At 39.5% G+C, this 16520-nt stretch overlaps 1 protein-coding gene across 11 annotated transcripts in view; it reads right to left on the bottom strand.

Annotated features, from left to right (window-relative positions):
- The window catches only part of Macrod2 (mono-ADP ribosylhydrolase 2), a 2114706-nt gene that overhangs the window by 574269 nt on the left and 1523917 nt on the right, over window positions 1-16520 (bottom strand). The gene's annotated exons all lie outside the window — the stretch shown is intronic.

Below are 16520 nucleotides of genomic sequence, written 5' to 3'. Positions count from 1 at the left end.
CCTAATAAGCTATTGACCAATAAGTTTACTATTCAAATATTCTATTTTTTCCTGCCATTCATTGCAAGTGAAGTGGTCCTTTCAGATTCACCCCAGAACAGACTTCTCAACTTTACCTCCAAAGCAAGTGTAGGTGAACTCTGGCCATGGGTGTTCTAATTACGGAAGTAGTCCAAAGATCCATTTCTATTCTTCAGTACTCTTCCTTAACCTCTGCTTCCAAGAATGCTTCTCCAAACCAAGAGAAGCCCAGAAAGACAGACACAGACCTCATCCTTCCCAGCTAGGTTTGACTATGTTACAATTAGAGGTCACATGGATATTTGCTTATTTCTACCGCTGTACTGAGTAGCCCATGGCTGCGTAACAGGCTTTCTTCACATTGTCTTTCCTTGTGTACGTTTTCTCGTATTCTTCACACTGCTGTAACTCTTTGCAAAATATAATTCCAAAACGCAGGCTTCATTACAAATTGTTTTATGAAAACTCGCACATGTGTGAGAATGATACAGAATGATTCAAAGAATAACTTATAATCTTGGTCTCTCAGCCTTAAGTGGAGAAGGCTTTCTTTCTTGTAAACGGTGAAGATAGCAGAGGTGGACAGAAGCACGGGGTTCTGAGAATATGGAAAAGCTGATTGCTCAGATCTAAACAAGACCTGTCCAACATTCTTCCTAAGGCTCAGAGAGCACTGCAGAAAAGGAGAAGAGAGTTTACAAGCTGGAAGACAAGAAGAGGGACTATAAGATGTCAGCGTCAGGGAATGATGGAACTATTGCTAATGTGAACCATCAACACATGACTGCACTGAGTTTGTGTAAGAATGGCCCCATAAACAGCCAAAGAAGGATAGAGGAGGGCCTTAGGGATCTCTACCCCTCACTGAAGGAGGAAGTCAGTGACTATCTATGGTTGTGTACTTACTGGTGATCGGACCATTCCTTCAGTGGATAGTTCTAATCACAGATGGTCAGCCTTGGTTAAAATAAATGAGTGGCATAGCAAACCCCAAAGCCACAAGTCTGGAAAAGACTTAGGAAAGGAGAAGGGTTGGTAAGTGTGGGAGGGAGATGAGAGTAGGGGTGGGGGAAAGAGTAACTATACACACCAAATAAAGGTGTGGAAAGTGTCAAAAGACCATTGTAATTCAAAAGCAAACCAGAAAACATTCCTACCTCATAATGGTTCACACTTAGCACAATTGTTGGTATACACAAGACAAATGCTAACTCATTAAATTTGAGACATTTAATAAAATTCCAGTCTTGTAACAAGCTCATTAATACATGGAAGTTATCATTCTCCATAACCATAGACTAGAAAACCAATTAGTGTGTGTGTGTGTGTGTGTGTGTGTGTGTGTGTGTGTGTGTGCTGTATACATTATTCATGTGTGCCCCTCTATGTGTCAGTGGTCATGTATATGGTTACGGGTGCATATGGAGACTAGAGAAACATGTTGGGTGTTGTCCCCAGACACTTTCTACCTTGTTCTTTGGGACAAAGTCTCTTACCTTACCCAGAACTCTCCAAATTGCTGACCAGCAGAGCCCAAGAACCTTCATTACAAATTGTTTTATGAAAATTCGCACACGCGAATTTTCCTGTCTTCCTAGCACTGGAATTATAGCAACACTGTTATGTACAACTTTTTATATGAGTACTGGCTATAGAATTCAGTAAGCTCTCATGACTACATGATATGCACATCACCAGTGAAACCATCTGCCCATCCCTGAGACTTTCCAATACTATTTTACTGTCAGTTTTGAAGGTCCTCTCTCCCTCTTCATACTTTTCTTACCTGCCATATCCCTCCCTCATTTTTTTTTGTCTTTTCATTTTCAGTTTCAAATCATGATAGCATTAGGGAGAGGGAATGATTTTTTTTTTTAAAGGAATAAGGGTCTACAAAATTTAAGTCTGAAAAGAAACTCTTATAGAAAACCACCCAGCCTCTGCTTAAAAGAATAAAATTACCAACACAAGGGCAAGAAAAATTGTGGTATTTTCCCAGTGGTTGGTATTTAATTAGCCTACTGCTATTGTCAATCGCCTCTGCTGTTACAGGGATAAATCACTCGTAAGCTACTTTGGAAGCTTGTCTTGTTGCCACCACCATGTCATCAATCCTCTCATCAGCTTTGTCATTACAGATCCCAGCCGTTTCTCACCTTTTCGGGAACTCTACATGAATTTGACCTGAGAAGTATTTGGCCACTCTCATCTCAGCTATTAAATGCCAGATTCAGACATCTCAAACTGTGTGTCAAGACACCGTATTCTGGCAGCAATGAACCCATTACCTTTTTCTTTTCTCATGAAGCATGCTTTTTGCACATCTCAAAAATTGCGTGCCATGGTTCTCACAGGAATCTAGCTCCATTGTGGATACTACAGAGGGGAATATTTGCTACTAGCTGTAATATTTCCCAGACTTTTGATGTATTGTACCTTTATATTATACAAAGAGTGTCTGTATTTACTATGTGAAGCTGGCAAAAATGTGTGGCAATGGGAAGTAGCTAAGCACGGCTCTATTAGTAGAATGCATGATTTTCATTTTAAACCAATGAGTCCTACCATGTATATATTCTCATCTTATCCATGATGGGCATTCAGAGCCAGTGCTACTCTTGATAGCTTGCAAGAAAGCCCACAGGCTTGGCTTTCAAAGTTTTTTTTTTTTTTAATATTCCCAAGGTCATACTGTTTGTTCCCCCTATTTATTTTGCCTCACTCCCCATGTTCTATCACACATGCTCCTCTTCTTTATCTCTGCAATTACTCATGTGTCATGTTTGACTCACCAAGCATTTATTAAACACCTTCCACCTTCCTGGCATAGTCCAGTGCTCCAGGGATATGAGAACAAAGCAGACATTTTAGTTATTTCTTCGATATAGACAACATTCTGGTAGGAAGTCAGCCATAGAAACAATAAAAACACTCATTTCAAGTAGAGATTAATGTTACTCCAGGTACAAACCAGGAAGTGGTTAATAGAAAATAGATGGCAGGTAGTTTGTATTTAGGGAATAATCTTGTCACAGAGATACCACTGAGGGTGAGAATCACTTGTTAGAAACTAGCCGAGCACACAGCTTTTAGCAAGTGTCTTATGCACAAATAGCCAAAGATGCTAGATAGATTCAAGTAGGCCAGTGAGGCCATAGAGCAAAATCAAGTGAGAAATACTGAGCAATGGGCCACAGCAGCTTCCTCTGGGCAATGCTAACCCTTCAGCTGTTCAGTAGATCTTGAGTGTCTCAGAATTAATTCTTAAATTCACTAAAATACAAAACAAAAAGGACCCAAGAAACAATTCCCACACATACAAGGAAGCAACACACACTGTTGAAATAAATGTGTGTCTTAGGATCACACTAAAATGGACTCTATTGCTGTACCTACCACATTTTGAAGACACCATGAACATATTTGAGGCTTTTGTAACAAATGTCGATGATTTGAAGCTTTTGTAACAAATGTCGAATAGGAAACACCTGTGATAATGATATATGCTGATGTTAAAGTCATAGGAATTGCTGACAATGCTTCAAGACAAACATCACGATGAGAGAGCAAAGCTTCAACTAGAGGTTGTTAAAAATGATAATAGATTTTGCATGAGGTTCCTGGATGCTCTGAGACTTCTGAGTCCACACAGTGTGGATCAAGCCATCATGACATACGGTAGACATTTGGTTCATTCTTCATGAAATGGAAGCCCAATGAGGAACTGCAGGTTTTCTTTTACTCGTCTATTTAAATTAGGAAGTACTGAATGTCTTCCTTCACTCTTTCCCTGCTAATAACTAACCCCACGTGCTTTACCCAAGCACAGAAGGCAACTTCTGCAAAGTTTTCCTTACATTGTTGTTTGACAGTTATCTGTGTTGCCTCCATGATTTGCTCATAAATTTCCTTATGACTGGGATTATGAATCAGCTTGTTTTCCATAAACATCCCAAGAGGCTTGAGACAACTAGCTATTCAAAAATCACTTATAAATAAGAGTAAACTGGACAGTCCTTGAAAGCACTGTTAAAGTCTAAGATATCAGTATTTTCTGAAAGACATTTACATATAGAAATATACAATGTTAAGAATAATATATGAAGCGGGGTAGTGGTGGCACATGCCTTTAAACCCAGCACTTGGGAGGCAGAAGCAGGATTTCCGAGTTTGAGGCCAACCTGGTCTACAGAGTGAGTTCCAGGACAGCCAGAGCTACATAAAGAAACCCTGTCTTGAAAAACCAAAAAAAACCAAAATATATGAAATGGAAATTGAATGATATTTCTAGGTGGATAAAATTAAGAAAAGATAGTGTGGCTAGGGGAGGAGAGGAAGAAATAGAAACTAGAGAGTATGAAGGGCACATTGGTTCAAAAAATTATAATATTTTTATTTAAAGACCAAGGTTCCCTTGATTTTAGAATGACATAAACATTTGAATGAAAAACAGAAGCCAGCTCACCATGCAAACATAAGAAGTGAAGTTTGGCCTCTAGCACCTATGCTTAAAAAATAGAAGAAAGAAAGAAAAAACCTGGTGTGGTGCTTGTAATCTTTGTGATTCGAAGGCAAAGACAACTTGCCTCACATCCCAGCCATCCCAGCCTAGTCAATGAGCTCTGAGCCAAATAAGAGGTCATGTTTGCTAAAACAAAATGGGTGTCTCTGGAGGAGTGAAAACTGGCTTACATTTGCATCTTCATACATGTGTACTAGCAGGAGCATGTACCCATGTGCATGTAGATGTGCAAGCATGCATGCACGCTCATGCAATCCTAAGCAGGTGCATGCTTGCACAAGTACTCATGTACATACACAGACACACATACACACAAACACACAGACACACTATAAGCCTGGTAAGGAAATGGTAACACAATAGGAATGAACTGGAATGAACTGTCCAGAATTTTTATTTTATAGTTTGTCCCTATAAAACTCAAGGCTGTTTAATCACAACACACTCCATCTAAGTATAGAGGAAGGAAGACTGCAATTCTATCTCATCTTCTGAGTCATGGAGCTAGAGCTCTTTACAAAGGGCTGAAATAGGAACAATGGTCATGGTTTCACTCATTGTGAAGAATTCCTGGTATACTTCAGAATCTACATTGTGTCCTTAGTCCCCTTAGAATGTTGGTTATTCTGAGAGACCCCATAGGTCAAAAATCATGCCATAAACCTTACTGCAGTATGTCATTCAACCTCTCAGCTCTCTCTCTGCTTCTGAGTCTGTGTCTATGTCTGTGTCTGTCTCTGTCTCTGTCTCTCTTTCTCTCCCTCCTCTTTCTTCTCCTCCTCCTCCTCTTGCTCCTCCTCCTCTGGGGCAGAGTTAAGACCTACTATGCTGTGGCCTAACAGCTCCAATGGTATTCAGTTAACAGTTACTTTGTGGTACCTGGCTCTTTCATGTTCCTTGTCAAGTAGACTATCCCTGAGTAATTGTGTGATATGAAATTTCCAGGCAGCTCCTGCAGTCTAAGAAAGGCCAGATATACTCTTTGTTCCATGGATTTCTCTGAAGGTTTTATTCTCTGGCCCTCCTGCCATCATCCTGTCATGATGGCTGAGTCTTTTCCTCTCAGTTAAAGGAATCGTTTAAATGAGGCTATTCTCCGGGTTTGAAAGGGCAGATCATCTTTTGGTTAAGGCTGTCTTTGATTCATGTTGTCTTTGGTATATATATATATATATATATATATATATATATATATATATATATATAATTATTGCCTTTTTATGCTTTCCCACTTCAAGGCCCAATCATGGTCAAGGTCCTTTCTCCCAATCAAGCTAATTGTAGAAATGTAATTATGCTCCTTTTCAAAACTACCTGCTGATCCTCATATATCTAACAAAAACCCCAAATGTCTGTTTAAGATCAATGTGCTACTTCATTCAGGGTATATTCCACCACTGCCAAAACAGTGCAAAACTCTAATTCTCACATCCATGTAGTGTTGCCGAATCTTCTACATATGAGGCTGTTGTAGTATAGTTCTCTACTTCTCCAGGAATAATGCCTTTTTTACTGCCGTTTAGGAGTAGACTTTGCCTTTGTTTGATAGCACTGAAACTATGGGCAAGCCAGTGCAGAAGTAGCTAGGTCTGTGTAAAGACAATAGAGCTATAGACAAGCGTTGGTAAGAGAAAAGAGAGGAGGATCATAAACACTTCACCTAGGGTGATAGCTACAAGTAGTCTCCAGAAATTCTAGAATATACAGAAAGAGAGATTGACTGAAAAGAACACTCCATTAAACAGCTCCCACAAAATTATCATCCATAATGTGGTGGAGCTTCAAAATAATTGAGCTGACTGGCAGTTAACTCCACTCCAGTAAGTAAGCTCAATACTTTGCTTGTTTGCCAAGTTGGGCTTTGGTGATATTTCTTTGTCATAAGTGCCCTTCTAAGGATCGAATAGGAACGCTTTTTTTTTCATGTGTAACAAACACTTGTAAAAACAAACTCATAACAACAAGACGTGGTGATGACACTTGTTTAATTGGTTTCCAAAGACTTTATGAAGGAAAGAAGGAAAAAGTGACTAAAAATATAATGTTTTATTAAAAGTAACTTTTATTATGAGTGTCATGATGAGTAGCATGTTTTCTAAACTGTGAAGAGCTGAGTAATGGAAAATAAAGGGCAATATTAGAGCCTATAGCTTCCAGGGAGATTTAGAAATTATCCAGGTATATTTGCATTTTTATCAGATGTGACTAATGAATGAGTTAATGTCAGTATCTCTGGTTCTAAAATTCTGGGGCTCTGATGGCTGTTCAGCTTTGATCCTAGTTCCAGCATGAGATAGTAGAGTGTGAGACCTGCATATTAGTCAATAGAAGGTCTTTTTGCTTAAGTCTCTATCCAACTTGCCCTAAGTGTCTTAGCCAGTGTACTGTTTACAAGAGAACAAGAGCTGAACAAGCTGTAGACCAAGCACTTTGCATTCAGGAAAGGTAGGTGTGTGTGTGTGTGTGTGTGTGTGTGTGTGTGTGTGTGTGTGTGATATGGAATATCATGAGGGACCCTTGGGATGATGACAGAAGAAATCATAACCTAACAGTGGTGAGCTTTATGTAAGTTGATGAAGACCTGTAAAACCGTCTATTTCCCTGCTGTGGCAGAAGTAGAGGTTTTGAGGCTTATAGCTATAAGCCAGGACTTCTGAATTAAAGTGTGAGCTATCATTTCTGTGCTATGAGTTTTGGTGTTTTGCTTATTTCTTTTCTGTCTCAGTGTCCTTGTTTGGAAGAACTATTACAGAGTTTATCAGATAGAGGTTTTATCGAAAGTAAATGAGACAACCTATGTGAGGTGTTGAAAAAAGAAAGAAAATCGGCACTTTAATACCTATGGCCTGTTTTAAAATATGTCTTTCATTTATAAAATAATAAGTTCAAATTACTTTGTTTTCAAAATATTTGTCCTTGCCATTTGTAAGTTGTCCAAAACTGTACTGCACATTCAGTGGAACATGAGGCCAAATTATTCAGTATTTTGAGTTAATACACAAAAACATAAAATCTATATAACATGGAGCTTGGATCGGATCTCTCTTTCACTCATGTGCATACATGCACATGCATGTGCACACAACACGCGCACACATACACATACATACACTCACATATACTCACACACTGCTATGCACATTGAAGAGACTTTACGTATCACATGGTTTTAATTTAAAGATTGAGTCACTGTTAAGCCAACAGCACCTAGGAGTTTCTTGGCTAACACAATAGTGTGTAGTGGTGGGATATTTAAATCTTGCTCCTGCTGCAACATCATCACAACATTTCTTTAATCATATATTTAATAAGAAGATACTTTGGAGGACACATCATCCCACCCCGGGAAAAACGCTTTTACCCACTGTACTTAAGGCATAGGGAATTCATTTCCCTTTTCCCATTTCTCCTTACCAGAACGTGACTGTTTGGGGGCTTCACTTACAACTGGCAAATGGCCATTTCCTGCCTGCAGACAAAAAGGCTTAAAAGAATTTACAAAAGAATACCAGTTGAAATTCTCAGAAGACATCTAATAACTTAGAAAGGAAAGAACATTTTGATGAGTTGGGGGAGGGTGAATGAATCAAGAACATGTGGATCCCATTTCCCTCGAGTTTAAATTTCCAGAGAGAAAACTCCTTAGATAAATGAACTTCATCGATGTCACTGAACCCAAGGGGAAAACATATAAGATGATTACTTGGCCTAATGCATTCCTAAGCTGCCCTGAGCTGAGCTGAGGCACACCCAGGTCATTTGTAGCTCAATTTGGACTGTCAAACACACACTCATCATACTCTAATTGTTTTCAGAGGAAAACTCAGAACAGCAGAATATCCTGCCATTGGTAGTGTTTTCTGCAATGAATTTTAACACACGGTTTCTTTGGCAAAGACCTTAAAGGAATATAACCCAACCAGTGGCAGAGGATTCTGGAATTGCTGGGTGTGACATATATCTTCACTGCCACGGCCTGATCCCACAGATGGGTGCCATAAACAAGCTCTAGTATAGGACAATGCAGAACTAAACAGAAAATCTTCTTGCCACCAAACCTTCACATCCAGGGTGGGGCAATTACCTTGCTGCATTTGAGTGAGTGCTTTATTCTCAGGAGCAATATAAACATACAAGATTCAAGACTCATGGACTTTAAAAGCTGCCTACTGTGGTGACTTAAAGAATGATTCCACTGTGCATGCTGGTAACTTCTAAGTGATTAAATGCAGCTCTTGCAAAGAGACATCTAAGAACAGATGCAGAGATGGTGCTTATTAGCAGGATATTAAAAATATACAAAAGTGCTTTACAGAAGAGGGGAAGAGGCCTCTAATACATATATAGAGTGTGACAGAAAGCATTTTAGCAATTCTCATGGATATTTAATGCAAGCTGAGAGTACAGGTTTTTCATAGATATCTGACATACTCTCATTCCAGTGCATACAAAAGGGCATTATGGGGCTGAAGAAGCAGGCGCCCATTAGTAGAGAAAAGGTGTCAGACCCTCTGCTGTACAGGCTGCACCTTAGTCCCAGGCATCTGCTTTCAGGTTCTAAGGCTTCTCATATGCCTTTCACAGTTCCCACACTGAGGAGAATGAATAGGAGTCCTTTACCCTCATCCATTCCACCTGGAAAAATTCTTGAAATTAACTGATTTAATCCCTCTCAACTAGGAACTAGACAAATTGTTTTGTAAATACAGGAAGGTATTCTCCCACAAATGTCTATGCAGTAGACATCAGGTATGGACACCTATTTGATTTATAATCACTTCCCGGAGGTGACTTTCATCTTACTTTGCAAAGAAGAAAAAGGTCCAGAGGGTTGTATGTAGCGTCTCTCTCAGAATCTACTCATTCTCAGGCCAGTGACCCACTAAGGAGCTGAGCTCCGTGGACATTAATGGAGAGTACTTTAGTGCTTAACCTGTTACAGGGCAGGAAAAGTGGTGCCACTAGGAATGATCTTCTAGCCAGAAACAGTCAATATTTATTACAAAATAAAAGCATCTGAGTTATTCTTATGCCATAATAGGGTTCTAAGTCAGCACATAAAGTGACCATTTGATGTTTCCTTTAAAATCCTTTCAGAGAGAACTATCTGGGAAAGTGACACACTATCTCCCAATAAGTGTAGTAACTGCAGTTCCCCTCAGCTTTAGGACACACTGATGCAGGCTTCTGTAAGCCTCTTTTAAAAAGCCCAAAGATCAAGTTTTTGTCCAACCATTTGTAGAATGCAAAAGAAATAATTTCTTTATGAACTAGCACCACACCAATGCTTCTTTTATAAGCAATACCACATGATAATTTGGATCAGCTAGCACAAAGGTGAATTTATGTGTGTTTTTTATAGGCATGGTTACTCTGGAATGGAAAGTAAATACTATAAAATATGTCATTCAAGTTAGCCAGTTACCTTTGTCTCTTTAATAAGAGTGTGTAATGGGGACTGTATGTGCACATAGCACCTGTCCAGCATTGGGCATCGGATGTTGTGGTGCCCAGTAGCTGACATGCCACACAGCTCATTCCCCTTCTACAAAAACACATTTAAAACCATTTTCAGAGTTTAATTATTCAGTTTCTCCCTCTTCCTCCTCCTGAGTCCTCAAATCTGGAATCACAGATGTGAACACTTCCTTTTGACGAGACTTTAAAATCTTGGTTTAAAAACTGTAGATCCCATGTCTCCTATTATTATCTGCTTAGTGATAATGAATGATTGCCTCACAAACAGACTGAAGAGTTCAATGTGGGCTTCTAATGAGATCATGGATTGAAATGAAGACAATGTAACCTGACTGATGGGCAAGATATTTTCGAGCAAGTCCTTCTGTACCTGGACTCACCATGTAAACCTGCAATATTACACACATTTACAGATCCATACTGTTGTAAAATTTGTTCTAGTATGTTGAGCCAAGGAATTGAAGATGCAAGTGCCTTGCCAGAGATATTTGAATTTCATAGTATAGAAGGCAAAAGAAGTCAGTTGTCATGGAACCACATCTTTGCTCTGACCTGAAAGAACAAAGCTGAGACAGTTGGAGCTTTAGTGGAGATTCTCTCTGAAGCACAGTCCTGGGTTAGACCCTTGATACTAAGAGTAAACCATTTAATTCTACACTGATGGGAAAGTTTTTTATTGTTCTTCTCTGCAATGAACTAGATAACAATGAAGAGTTTGAAGTTTTTCCTTTCAATCAAGAAAGTACCCATGGCAAGAGAAAGAAGCCTTTTCCAATTCCATTAAAAAGTGGGAAAGGTATGTGTTTCTCGATTTTAGAAAAGGTACTTAGTGTGTCCTTCACTAGGGCCTCTTAGCATAGCTTTTATCTCAGTGTCTAATGTAGAACCAACTGCATCCTCGGAGCTTTATGATCTATTTATAAAAATATCACATCATTTGAAAAATCAGCACATTTAATTTCATGAGGAGCTTTAAAAGTTAGCTATTTTCAAACTGCCGTGTAATGCAGATCAATTACAGAAAATCAACATAGTATTCTCTCCCCCTGCACCAAATAGGTCAAGGTCGTTGCTGCTCACTCTAAAGACACAGCCTTATTTGAGTCAGTGGCCATCTTTGAGACAGAGAGCCATGATGTGCAAAAGTTGCTTGATGTTTCTTGTCACCTGAAAAGCTTGGAAAGGCAAAGAGATCAAAGATTCATTGGTCAGATTGTGCTACGATTACACAGGCAGTACACCTATGGCTGTATAGTGGGCCTGTTCCAGAAGACACATATCAGTGGCACTAAACCTGAACTAGAAAAGCATACTCCACCCTCCTTATTTTGCATACTTTGAGTTCGGAAATGTGTAGATGATTGTCTAACATTGTTAAAAAGAATCAGATAATGCAATAAGAATCCTCCTTTTCAATTTCCTGTTTATTCTAATTTACACACTTAACTCTTGCTTGGGATATGAATAACCAGTGATGGACATGACTAAATTATCCTACCTACACCAATTTAGAGAGTCAGTGTCTTATCTTGGAGCATAAAAATGCAGTAGCTTTTTATTCCCCAAGGCTTGGGCTCAGTGCAGAAGAGCCAGAGACAGTGGATGACTGCAAGAGACATGACATCTGGACACAGCAGAACATCCATACAAAGAAGCTCATAGTTGATGTGCAAAGTACAATCCCAAACCAAACCAAACCAAACCAAACCAAACCAAACCAAACCAGGAACTGGGTGTACAATCCCTTCCCTATGTAGAAATAGTTTTCTCTGAGTACAACCTCTGGGAAGTTCATGATATTTCATTGAAAAGGTCGTACACACAAGAACACTTGGACACAATTGGTCTTGAAGCTTTTGTGTGTTTGCTTAATTGAAGCAAAGTTGCATGTGTAGGGAATGAAGAAAGAGCTGGAGATATTGAGGGGTGAATTTGATCAAAATACATTGTGTGAAACTCTCAAAGAACTAATAAAAGCATTTTAAAAAGAAAGGACAGTTGCATGTCTTTGATAATGATAGCCTCATGCATGTAATCCTGTGTTTACAATAGGTCCCATAATCCTGTAGCCTTAGAAAGCAAATTTTACAAAGAATTTCTAACACTGTAGTCCAGCCCTGGGAACATCCTAGAAATGTGATTTGAGCTTCTTGCTTAGATTTTATTTATTTATTATTATTACTTTGTTTTGTTTTTCAAGACAGGGTTTCTCTGTGTAGTCCTGGCTGTCCTGGAACTCACTCTGTAGACCAGGCTGGCCTCTAACTCAGAAATCCACCTGCCTCTGCCTCCCAAGTGCTGGGATTAAAGGTGTGTACCACCATGCCCAGGTCTTGCTTAGATTTTAATACCTGTATTTTAAAATCTAATTGAAGAAAGTCCTATTTCATGTGTTTCATGATCCTTACAAACTTCTGTTTAGTACTGGCCTGCACTAAATCATGTTTCCTATTGTGAGGTTATAGCCATGAAGGAAGAAGACATAGTCATCAGAAACTGTTATTTTTTAGCTTTTCCTACTGCAGGGATATATATATATATATATATATATATATATGACAAAGATCCTCAATTATTTGTTTTTTTCTGATATAAACACTTGATGGATATAGATTATACCACTAGTATCAATGGCTACATGAAACTGGAAGGGGGCTGTCAAAGACAGTGATCAAAATACATTGTATAAAACTGACAAAGAACTAACAAAATCTTTTTAAAGACAGTGAAGGAAGTGAAAAGGAAGGTTTTATGGGAAAAAGAAGGCAAGAGGATACAAAAGTTATCAATGGATTACTGCATAAGAGAATAGTACGAGTCCCATGGAATTCTCTGATTAATATGCATCAATTATAAAAATCCATGATATTGAAATAGGAATGCTTTATTGGAAGCTAAATAAACAATGTAAAATATGTATTTTAAAAGATCCTCCAAATGCTTCTCATCCTTCTTCAATCTATTCTGAGTTCTGTGCCCTAAGAATGTTATCTTGAGTTGTTAAAACTAAAATATTGTTGACCCTTCAATTTTGCTATGATATACTTTATTTTACTCTAAATTTGATTATTTTATACAAGCTAACAGAATAGACTCCAGGATTGTGCCAGCTGTCCAACAATCTGTGACATTTTCAGCAAATGATCTTCCCAAAGCAGGCCACCTGCCAAGTGGCAGGGAGCATGGCAGCTGGTGCCTCTTATGCCCTGTACCTCTAAGCTTCCCTACCATCTTCCTTTCCCAACTCCAAGCAGCAGAAAAATATGAGAGAGAGATTCTAAGTAACCTATGTGGAGTTCTATGCCAAAGTCCAACTGTCTGGGCAACCCTAGAAAAATTACCAATGCTCATGGAGGTTCATATTGTGGTATGAAACAGGAATTTCTTTTACCTTGAACTTGAACTATTACATTTACAAAATTAGTTATGGAAATAGCTCCCATAAAGAGGCTTTTATAAGTGTATAATTGTGCATGTTAAAGAATCCAGCTATCTATCCCTGGGGGCGAGAGCTAAAGACAGTAATTGAACCAGAAACTATGGAGGGGGTACCACATCCTGGCTTGTTCCCCATAGCTGGTTCAGTTTTCTTTCTTATACAATCAAGGACCTGTTCAGGGATTGCACCATCCACCATGGACAGTGGAAGAGTCCTTGGTAAATCAATAATTAAGAAAAAGCCCCATAGACTGGATTACAGGCCCCCCCCTTTTTAAATTACATTACAGAGGCCTTTTTTCCAAACATGGTTCCTTCATCCTAGGTGTCTGTAGCATATATCAAATTAACAAAAGAAGAAGGAGGAGGAGAAAGAGGAGGAGGTGGAGAAGAAAAACAAGAGGAAGAAGAAGAAGAAGAAGAAGAAGAAGAAGAAGAAGAAGAAGAAGAAGAAGAAGAAGAAGAAGAAGAAGAAGAAGAAGAAGGAGAAGAAGAAGAAGAAGAGAAGAAGAAGAAGAAGAGGAGGAGGAGAAGGAGGAGGAGGAGGAGGAGGAGGAGGAGGAGGAGGAGGAGGAGGAGGAGGAGGAGGAGGAGGAGGAGGAGAAAGAAGAAGAGGAGGAGGAGGAGGAGAAAGAATAGGAGGAGGAGGAGAAGGAAGAGGAGGAGGAGAAGAAAGAAGAGGAGGAGGAGGAGGAAGATGAGGAGGAGGAGGAGGAGGAGGAGGAAGAGGACAAAGAAGGAGAAGGGGGAGAATGAGAATAAGAAGAAAAAAGGAGCAGGAGGATGAGAAAAAAGGAGGAGGAGGAGAACGAGAATACGGAACAACTGACTGGTAAGGTAGCACAGGTTATACTATACATTGGTTACCCTTGTTTTAAAATACCTTTTGATATTACTATTCTACATTTCTTGGAACTCTTTCTAGAACACTTCTTTACAGAAATCTCATTTGTCTATGGAAACACATTCCCACCTCTTGAACATAATACTTTTAGGTCCTCTCTGCTATGCCCAAAACACCCCCTTGTGCAGATATGATGGACTGATCACTCTCTGTTAAAGAGGGCCAACAGGGGAGGATGTATGTATATCAAACAAAGGATGATAATGGGTTATATGAATACAATACTACTGGGTCTTGCCATCCAAATATCCCCCTCTTGAGAGAAAACTAACACTGAGGCTGTAAAGGCTATTCCTCATAAAGCAAGAACAGTGGAGAGAGAGCATATGGATAGCTTTACTCCATGTCTCAGAGTTTCTGATTGACATCCCTGGAGGCATGCTGGCTAAATGGCAGTGGACTTTCTAAATTACATTATCCTAGGACACATAGGTCTTCAGGAACAGATAAGTATGGAGCATGAAAGCAACCTAAAGACCTTAGCATACCCACTACATAGATGGTAAGGTGGTGTGAGAATGGGCCTACCATCCATTTGGTTAGCTCTTGCACAGAGTAGGATATATTAGCACCAAATATTGGAACATCTTGCCAAGAGATAGAAGATTCCCTAAGGCTTGGCTTTACCTCTATAAATGGGATTAAGAACAATAAGACAAAAGCACAAGTTTGGTCTCTGACAAGCAATATAACACTCCTCACAATTCCATCAAAGATATTCTCAGAGTAGGAAACATTGTGTGTGATAGAAAAGAAAGAAGGAAGGAAGGGAGGGAAGGAAGGGTAGAGGGAGGGAGGAATGGGGAACCTGTAATGTATGTCATCAGAGTTATTCTAGAGCAAATGCAGTGTGGCATGTCTGAAAGCCTGTGAATCAATTTCTTCACTTATGTCACAGCTGATGAGCATCATGGCTCCCACGCACAGACCCTCTTGAACAAGTCCAATGATACCATTTTAGAGGCACATATAAGGTTGCTCCATTCTTGCACAGGATATGAAGATGGGACTTCCACACACACACATATTCTAACCTTAGAGTCCCCTCAAAACTAAGGTTGGCATACTAAAATGAAGCCATTGCCAGAAGGGGATTCTGAGGATGTGCCGTGCTCCTTCAAGGCCGCATGCCATGTTGCAGAGAGCTGAAGGAAGGCACACTGTTTCTTTGTAAACAACCATCTCCAAGGGATGGGGCATAGAATGAGAGACATAACTTTCAATCATCAATTTAAGCATCATTTCACGTTTCATTTAAACCCCACATTTTAAGAACCACAATGATCCTAAGGCACGTCATGTCAGTAACATAAGGCAGTTCTTACACTCTTCCTTTCCTTCCATCCTGCTCCCACCCCCCCCCATGTGATTCCAAAACAAAAGTGACAAATAATTTTTAACACTGCATATGTTCAAAGACCTCTGCCAAGAAGGGGAAAAAATAGCCTTGGCAACAGAAGCTAAAGTGTCACCATTCCTTTGTGATGTGTAGAGAGGAACTGTGTCCTTTGCCTTGTCAAATTATCATGAGAATTGCATGTGTCCTGGCAGTGTTCAGGAGAATGATGGGGAATTTCTTCAGTTGACTTCTAATTCTTTTTCTCAATACCTATTCAAGTCCTCAATAAGCCTGGTTTAGTATTTGAATGTTTGGTGGTACAGGGGAGTGGCAGAGCCCACTATTTCCATGTAATAAGAACCAATATCTTGGGGCTGGGAGATGAGTTAGTGAGAGTGCCTTTACTGGGTAATCATGACGACTAGATTTGGATTCTCAGTAGTTAGCTATAAAAGGAGGCATTGCTGCACATGCCCATAACTCCAGTGCCAGCCATGAGCAGGACAGAAATAGGAGTTAGTAGTGTTTGCTGACCAGCCAGCATACCCAACAAATTCCAGGTAGACTGTGACTGAAGAGGACACCTGATGCTCTCCTTTGGCTTCCACATGCCTTATACAGAGTACACACATGCTTATCACATATGTTTATGCACATACACACACACACACACACACACACACATACACACACACACACACACAAACACAGAGGGAGAGAGAGAGAAAGACTAATACCTTTATTTCTAAAGGACATTGATGTTAAAATCAAATCCAGTTTTTATCTCTAGCTCCCACTGGAAGACCCATGCAATAAAG

This window comes from Apodemus sylvaticus, chromosome 5, assembly GCF_947179515.1.
Source record: "Apodemus sylvaticus chromosome 5, mApoSyl1.1, whole genome shotgun sequence".
In the NCBI taxonomy this organism is placed as follows: Eukaryota; Metazoa; Chordata; class Mammalia; order Rodentia; family Muridae; genus Apodemus; species Apodemus sylvaticus.
Note: the sequence above shows the minus strand (reverse complement) of the source record. Positions and strands in the feature narration are given on the sequence as shown.